Source organism: Pongo pygmaeus, chromosome X, assembly GCF_028885625.2.
Source record: "Pongo pygmaeus isolate AG05252 chromosome X, NHGRI_mPonPyg2-v2.0_pri, whole genome shotgun sequence".
NCBI lineage: Eukaryota > Metazoa > Chordata > Mammalia > Primates > Hominidae > Pongo > Pongo pygmaeus.
Genome location: NC_072396.2, coordinates 132,875,172 through 132,883,645, shown reverse-complemented (window position 1 = coordinate 132,883,645; position 8,474 = coordinate 132,875,172). Strand labels below are relative to the sequence as shown.

The window sequence follows — 8,474 nt, the reverse complement described above, 5'->3', positions numbered from 1 at the left end:
ATGGTTTGGCTGTGTCCCAACCCAAATAACCTCTTGAATTGTAGTTTCAATAATCCCCATATGTCATGAGAGGGAACCAGTGTGAGGCAATTTAATTATGGGGAAGGTTACTCTCATGCTGTTCTCATGATAGTGAGTTCCCATGAGATCTGATGGTTTGATAAGGGGGTTTTCCTTCTTTTGCTCAGCATGTCTTGCTGCCACCATGTAAAGAAGGACATACTTGCTCCCCCTTCTGCCATGACTGTAAGCTTTCTGAGACCTCCCCAGGCATGATGAACTGTGAGTCAGTTACACCTCTTTTCTTTATAAATTACCCAGTTTTGCATATGTCTTTATTGGCAGCATGAGAACAGACTAATACACATATGGAAACTACAATACTGTACCCACACAGAATCAAAGCCAAAGCACCCATACCAAACTAACACTGTAGATACATCTATAGAAAAAATGTCTTTTTCTATGAAAGTCAATCCATAAAACCAAAGAAGTAACCATTGCATTAGATGTGAAAATATCAAAGAGAAAACATGAGAAACATGTACAAAGCAGAAAAATTTGACACCTCCAAAGGAATACAATAATTATCCAGCAACAAATTTTAATGAAAAGAAAAATCTTGAAATGCCTGAAAAGGAATTCAAAATGAAGATATTACAAACTCAGCGAGATACAAGAGAAGGAAAGACAGTACACATGAATTCGGGAAACAAATTCCTGTTCTGAATTAGAAATTCAACAAAAATAGACAACATAAGAAAGAACCAAAAGAAATTCTGAAATAGAAAACATTCAATGAATAAAATAAAAATTGCAATTAAGAGTTTTATCAGTAGATTAAATAAAGCAGAAGAAATAATTTCTGAATTTGAAGGCAAGTCTTTGAAATAGTCAGATAAAAAAGAAAAAATAACAAAGAACAAAGCCTATTTAACATAGGGGACACTATAAAGCAACCAAATATTTGAATTTTGGGTGTTCCAGAAGGAGAGGAGTTGCACAATGTCATAGCAAACCTTTTAATAAAATAGCAGAAAACTTCCCAAGTCTTGTAAGAGATATAGACATCCAGATACAGGAAGCTCAAACATACCCCTATATATTCAGTGCACAAGGGTCTTCCTTGAGGCATATTATTGTCTAACTATCAAAAGTCAAAGACAAAAAGAATTTTATAAATAGCAAAAGTGTCAAGTCACATTTAAGAGATCCTCATCAGACTAACAATATATTTCTTAGCAGAAACTTTACCAGCTGAAATCACAACAAACCCTCTGTCAGACCACAGTACAGTCAAATTAGAACTCAGGAATAAGAAATCTCACTCAAAACCGCACAACTAAATGGAAACTGAACAACCTGCTTCTGAATGACTACTGGGTAAATAATGAAATGAAGGCAGAAATAAAGATGTTCTTTGAAACCAATGAGAACAAAGACACAACATACCAGAATCTCTGGGACACATTTAAAGCAGTGTGTGAGGGAAATTTATAGCACTAAATGCCCACAAGAGAAAGCAGGAAAGATCTAAAATCGACACGCTAACATCACTAGTAAAAGAACTAGAGAAACAAGAGCAAACACATTCGAAAGCTAGCAGAAGACAAGAAATAACTAAGATCAGAACAGAACTGAAGGAGATAGAGACACAAAATCCCTTCAAAAAATCAATGAATCCAGGAGCTGGTTTTTTGAAAAGATCAACAAAACAGACCACTAGCAAGACTAATATAGAAGAAAAGAGAGAATAATTAAATAGACAAAATAAAAAATGATAAAGGGGATATCATCACCGAACCCATAGAAATACAAATTACCATCAGAGAATACTATAAACACCTCTACACAAATAAACTAGAAAATCTGGAAGAAATGGATAAATTCCTGGACACATACACCCTCCCAAGACTAAAACAGGAAGAAGTTGAATCTCTGAGTAGACCAATAACAGGCTCTGAAATTGAGGCAATAATTAATAGCCTACCAACCAAAAAAAGTCCAGGACCAGACAGATTCACAGCTGAATTCTACCAGAGATACAAAGAGGAGCTGGTACCATTCGTTCTGAGATGATTCCGATCAATAGAAAAAGAGGGAATCTTCCCTAATTCATTTTATGAAGCCAGCATCATCCTGATACCAAAGCCTGGCAGAGATACAACAAAAAAAGAGAATTTTAGGCCAATATCCCCTGATGAACATCGATGCGAAAATCCTCAATAAAATACTGGCAAACCAAATTCAGCAGCACATCAAAAAGCTTATCCACCATGATCAAGTTGGCTTCATCCCTGGGATGCAAGGCTGGCTCAACATACACAAATCAATAAACGTAATCCATCACATAGAACCAATGACAAAAACCACATGATCATCTCAATATATGCAGAAAAGGCCTTCGACAAAATTCAACATCCTCTCATGCTAAAAACTCTTAATAAACTAGGTATTGATGGAACGTATCTCAACATGATAAAAGCTATTTATGACAAACCCACAGCCAATATCATACTGGATGGGCAAAAACTGGAAGCATTCCCTTTGAAAACTGGCACAAGACAAGGATGCCCTCTCTCACCACTCCTATTCAACATAGCATTGGAAGTTCTGGCCAGGGCAATCAGGCAAGATAAAGATATAAAGCATATTTAAATAGGAAGAGAGAGAGTCAAATTGTCTCTGTTTGCAGAAGACATGATTGTATATTTAGAAAACCTCATCTTCTCAGCCTCAAATCTCCTTAAGCTGATAAGCAACTTCAGCAAAGTCTCGGGATACAAAATCAATGTGCAAAAATCACAAGCATTCCTATACACTAATAACAGACAAACAGAGAGCCAAATCATGAGTGAACTCCCATTCACAATTGCTACTAAGAGAAGAAAATAGCTAGAAATACAACTTACAAGGGGTGTGAAGACCTATTCAAGGAGAACTGCCAACCACTGCTCAAGGAAATAAGAGAGGACACAAACAAATGGAAAAACAGTCCTTTCTCAAGGATAGGAAAAATCAATATCGTTAAAATGGCCTTACTCCCCAAAGGAATTTATAGATTCAATGGTATCCCCATCAAGGTACCATTGACGTTCTTCACAGAATTGGAAAAAACTACTTTAAACTTCATATAGAACCAAAACAGAGCACACATAGCCAAGACAATCCTGGGCAAGAAGAACAAAGCTGGAGGCATCACGCTACCTGACTTCAAACTTTACTACAAGGCTACAGTAACCAAAACAGCAGGGTACTGGTACCAAAACAGATATATAGACCAATGGAACAGGACAGAGGCCTCAGAAATAACACCATACATCTACCACCATCTGATCTTTGACAAACCTGACACACACAAGCAATGGGGAAAAGATTCCCTATTTAATAAATGGTGCTGGGAAAACTGGCTAGCCATATGCAGAAAACTGAAATTGGACCCCTTCTTTACACCTTATACAAAAATCAACTCAAAATGGATCAAATACTCTAGGAATTCCATTTGAATTCCTACCCAGCCATTCCATACCCAGCCATCTCATTACTGGGTATATACCCAAAGGACTATAAATCATGCTGCTATAAAGACACATGCACACGTTTGTTTATTGCGGCATTATTCACAATAGCAAAGACTTGGAACCAACCCAAATGTCCAACAATGATAGACTGGATTAAGAAAATGTGGCACATATACATCATGGAATACTATGCAGCCATAAAAAATGATGAGTTCATGTCCTTTGTAGGGACATGGATGAAATTGGAAATCATCATTCTCAGTAAACTATCGCAAGAACAAAAAACCAAACACCACATATTCTCACTCATAGGTTGGAATTGAACAATGAGAACACATGGACACAGGAAGGGGATCATCACACTCTGGGGACTGTTGTGGGGTGGGGGGAGGGGGGAGGGATAGCATTGGGAGATATACCTAATGCTAGAAGATGAGTTAGTGAGTGCAGCACACCAGCATGGCTCATGTATACATATGTAACTAACCTGCACGTTGTACACATGTACCCTAAAACCTAAAGTATAATCATAATAATAAATAAATAAATAAATAAATAAATAAATAAATAAAATGGATCAAAGACTTAAATGTAAGACCTAGGACCATAAAAATCCTAGAAGAAAACCTGGGCAGTACCATTCAGGACATAGGCATGGGCAAAGACTTCATGTCTAAAACACCAAAAGCAATGGCAACAAAAGACAAAATTGACAAATGGGATCTAATTAAACCAAAGAGCTTCTGCATAGCAAAAGAAACTATCATCAGAGTGAACAGGCAACCTACAGAATGGGAGAACATTTTTGCAATCTATCCATCTGACAAAGCGCTAATATCCAGAATCTACAAAGAACTTAAACGACTTTACAGGAAAAAAAGCAAGCAACCCCAACAAAAAATAGGCAAAGATATGAAGAGACACTTCTCAAAAGAAGATATTTATGCAGCCAACAGACATATGAAAAAATGCTCATCATCACTGGTCGTTAGAGAAATGCAAATCAAAACCACAATGAGATACCATCTCATGCCAGTTAGAATGGCGATCATTAAAAAGTCAGGAAACGACAGATGCTGGAGAGGTTGTGGAAAAATAGGAATGCTTTTACACTGTTGGTGGGTGTGTAAATTAGTTCAACCATTGCAGAAGACAGTGTGGTGACTCCTCAAGGATCTAGAACCAGAAATACCATTTGACCCAGCAATCCCATTACCGGACATATACCCAAAGGATTATAAATCGTTCTGTGATAAAGACACATGCACACGTATGTTTATTGCAGCACTATTCACAATAGCAAAGACTTGGAACCAACCCAAATGTCCATCAATGATAGACTGCATAAAGAAACTGTGGCACATATACATCATGGCACCATGGAATACTATGCAACCATAAAAATAGATGAGTTCATATCCTTTGCAGGGACATGGATGAAGCTGGAAGCCATCATTCTCAGCAAACTATCACAAGATCAGAAAACCAAACACCACATGTTCTCACTCATAAGTGGGAACTGAACAATGAGAACCCATGGACACAGGGCGGGGACTATCACACACTGGGGCCTGTGGGGGTTGGGGGGCTAGGGGATGGATAACATTAGGAGAAATACCTAATGTAGGTGACAGGTTGATGGGTGCGGCAAACCACCATGGCATGTGTATACCTATGTAACAAAACTGCACGTTCTGCACATGTAACCCAGAACTTAAAGTATAATAATAATAATAATGATAATGATAATAATAATAAAAATAATAAAAAGAATACAGGCTTAAGAGTGAGATAGAGATTTTAACCTTGCTTTGCCACTTATTAGCTGGTACATGTGGGCAAGTTTAACCACTCTGTGTCTGTTTCCTTATTTGTGAGCCAGAGTGATGATAATTCTAGTATCTACTTCTTGGGAATATTTGAGGATAAAAGGCTTAATGGAAGAAAAATGCTTGGCATTGTGAATGATTCTTATGCACTCAATCAAAAGTAGTTATTGCATCAAACACTGGGATGGAAGTACTAATTAGGATTACCCAGAAACTGAGGAATCAAAAAAATGTAGCAGGGGTTAGGTAAGTAATTTGGATAAATACATTCCATGTATCTATTGAAGCCTGATTCAGCCTTAAATCCAAAACAAAATAGTCAAATAAGAACATGGATGACTAAAGATACTGTGTTTTTGCTGACAGATTCCTGTCTGCAGTGTCATAAAGACAACTGGAACAAGATTTGGGCAAGAACTTTTTTCCACAGGTAACTAAATGCTCTTCCTCAGCATTAATTTTAATGGCTAGAGGCTAGTCCATCATGTGGATACCTATGTATCTGTTTAATCAAAATATTGGAAGTGTTTACTTGTTATAATGTTTCATTGCTGCAGAAGCTGATAAATGTGTATCAATTTCCATTCTCCTTTTACTTAACAATTGAACTCCTAAGTTTAGCTGCACCCATGGATGTCCATCCTAAAACTATGTTTACAACATGCCTTTGCAATTTTGGCCATGTGATTATTGTAGTCAGTGAATTCTGAGCAGAAGTGGCATGTTCCACTTCTTAGTTCTGTCCCTAAAAATAAATGGATGCTATGTGCTACCCTGGGCTTTTCTACCTTCCTCTTGACTGGAAGATAATGAGAACTGGAGTAGTTGCCTTAGATCCAAGGATGGATACTACGTGTTGAGATTAGAAGGGCTGTTTACATAAGAAAGACACAATTGTATCTATTTTTCATGCCATATATTAAGGGGTCTCTTTTTTATATAACCTATAACTTAAATCACTGTATGAGCAATGCTATGATAATCACTTCTGTATTTGTAAATTTCTGATTATTTCTTTAAGATAAATTCCCCGAAGTAGAAATTCTTATGCATATAGCATACATATTTTGAGGCATTTGTTACATATTTCCAAATAAGTTATTAGCAATGTATAAGAGTGCTAATTTTCCCATGTCTGCACTGCCTCTAGCTATTGTTACTTTTGTTTTTATCTTTGTCAGTTAATGAGATAAAATATATTATTTTAATTTGCATTTACTTTACTACTTGTGCAGTTAAATATTTTTCTTAAGTTTATTATTTGCATATTTTAAAATTAATTTTCACAAACCTGTTTCTAATGTAAGCATATTTGCCTTTTACATTATTTCTATTTTGTAAATACTCCCCCAATTTGTCATTTACCTTCAATGTTTCTTTAGAATTTGTTACTGTTATTATCAAATAAAGTTCTACCAGTGGTTGTCTTTATAGTTTGACCCACTCTGGTCATGCTTTCAAAGCCCAATATTAATAATTATTCACAATACTTTTCTAGTGTGATTTTTATTTTTAATGTTTAAATCTTTAGTTCCTATGAAATTGTCTTTAATATATTACCTAATTTTATTTTTAGCATCATTACTACAGATGGGTAGCAGAGTTTTCTCATACCTTTTATACTAGTTCTACTCAACTATGAGCAATATCTCTCCTTTAAGATCAATTTGTAATTGTGTACTTGTGTTTTTGTGTGTCACAATAACTGAGGGGTGCTAGTGACATTTAGAATCTTATAATCAGGAATGTTATATTATGAAGTATGTGTTGTAATATCACACAAACAAAATATATCCAGCCAAAAGTATTAAAAGTGTACCAATTAGAAATAAAATATATTCTCATTTTGCTGATTATTATTGTCACCTTTATCATATAATACATTTCAAAAGGTAGGTATACAGATATAGATATAGATGCTTAAACTCTCTATTTTGTTCCATCCACTCGGCCACTTTGACGTTGATCTGCTTGGCAACTTCTGACTTGATCTCTCTTGTGTCACATGAGAAGAGAGCCAGGAAGCCATGGGTGTGGGAGTTGATGATGTCGATCTTGTGCAAGGGACACAATGTGCACCTTGCATTTCTGGAGCTTCCCATATGGGGTCTGCCCGAATTTAGTCTGGGAGTCCATGGGGTTGTAGTCACCGGACCATGTAAAGGAGTGGCCCAACTTGGAGATCTTGCCCATTGCTTTGTCAATAGTGATCATGTCACCAGCGTGGATCTTGTCTTTGGTCAGGGACTCAATCATCTTCATGCCCAGGTCATAGATGGTCTCCATCTTCTTGGTTTTGATGGTCAGTTTGCCCACCTTGGAGCCCATTCCTGTCACTGGTCTATCAATCTGGGTCTCAACCACTTCCCCTTCGATGATCTCCATCTCCTCCTTGAAGTGAATGCCAAAAGATGGCCAGAAAGCCTGGGTCTTGCTCATCTCCAGGGAGATCTCACTGCCGGTGATGGCTATGAACAAGGTGTCAGGTCCCAGGGCCTATGCCATGCCTAGGGCGATGGCTGTCTTCCCTCTGCCCAGCTGACCAGCAATGAGGACTGCCCACTTGACAATCTTCCCTTTATGGATCATCTCCCGCCCCACATCAGCTGCCTGCTGTGCAGCAAAGCTGACCCACCATGACCTGGGAAGCCTGTTGAGTCTCCAAAGCATCATCCAGGCCCAGTCCTCGGATGTGGGAGTGGACACCTCTATGCTCAATCCTCCTCACATCATAGATCTCTGGGACGTTGGTCACAGTCATCACAGTTGCCATGATAAGTCACTAACCACCAATGTCTTTCCTCACAATGATTTATTTTGTTTCACATCCTGTTCCTTCTCAAAATTATTATTTTGACTAATATATTTTTCTTTCTTATAAAAAATCATACTTTGAGAACCACTGTCTCCTATTTTGATCAACCAGAATTATTCTTTTTCTAAGTTGAATAATTAAGTAGTAAACTTTCTCATCCTTAAATATCTAAAAATATATTTCTGCTGCTCTCATAGGTGAATAATAGCTTGGCTGAGTATGTAATTATCTTGTCATTTTCTTTCTCCCTCAAACTCCATAGCCATTGTTCAGTTGTTTCTCAGCCTTTGAAGTTAGGGAAGAGATGGA

At 37.2% G+C, this 8,474-nt stretch overlaps 1 pseudogene; it reads right to left on the bottom strand.

Annotated features, from left to right (window-relative positions):
- Positions 1-7,221: 7,221 nt before the first annotated feature.
- LOC129024194 (ruvB-like 2) lies at positions 7,222-7,988 on the bottom strand (annotated as a pseudogene).
- Between the last annotated feature and the right edge of the window lie 486 nt (positions 7,989-8,474).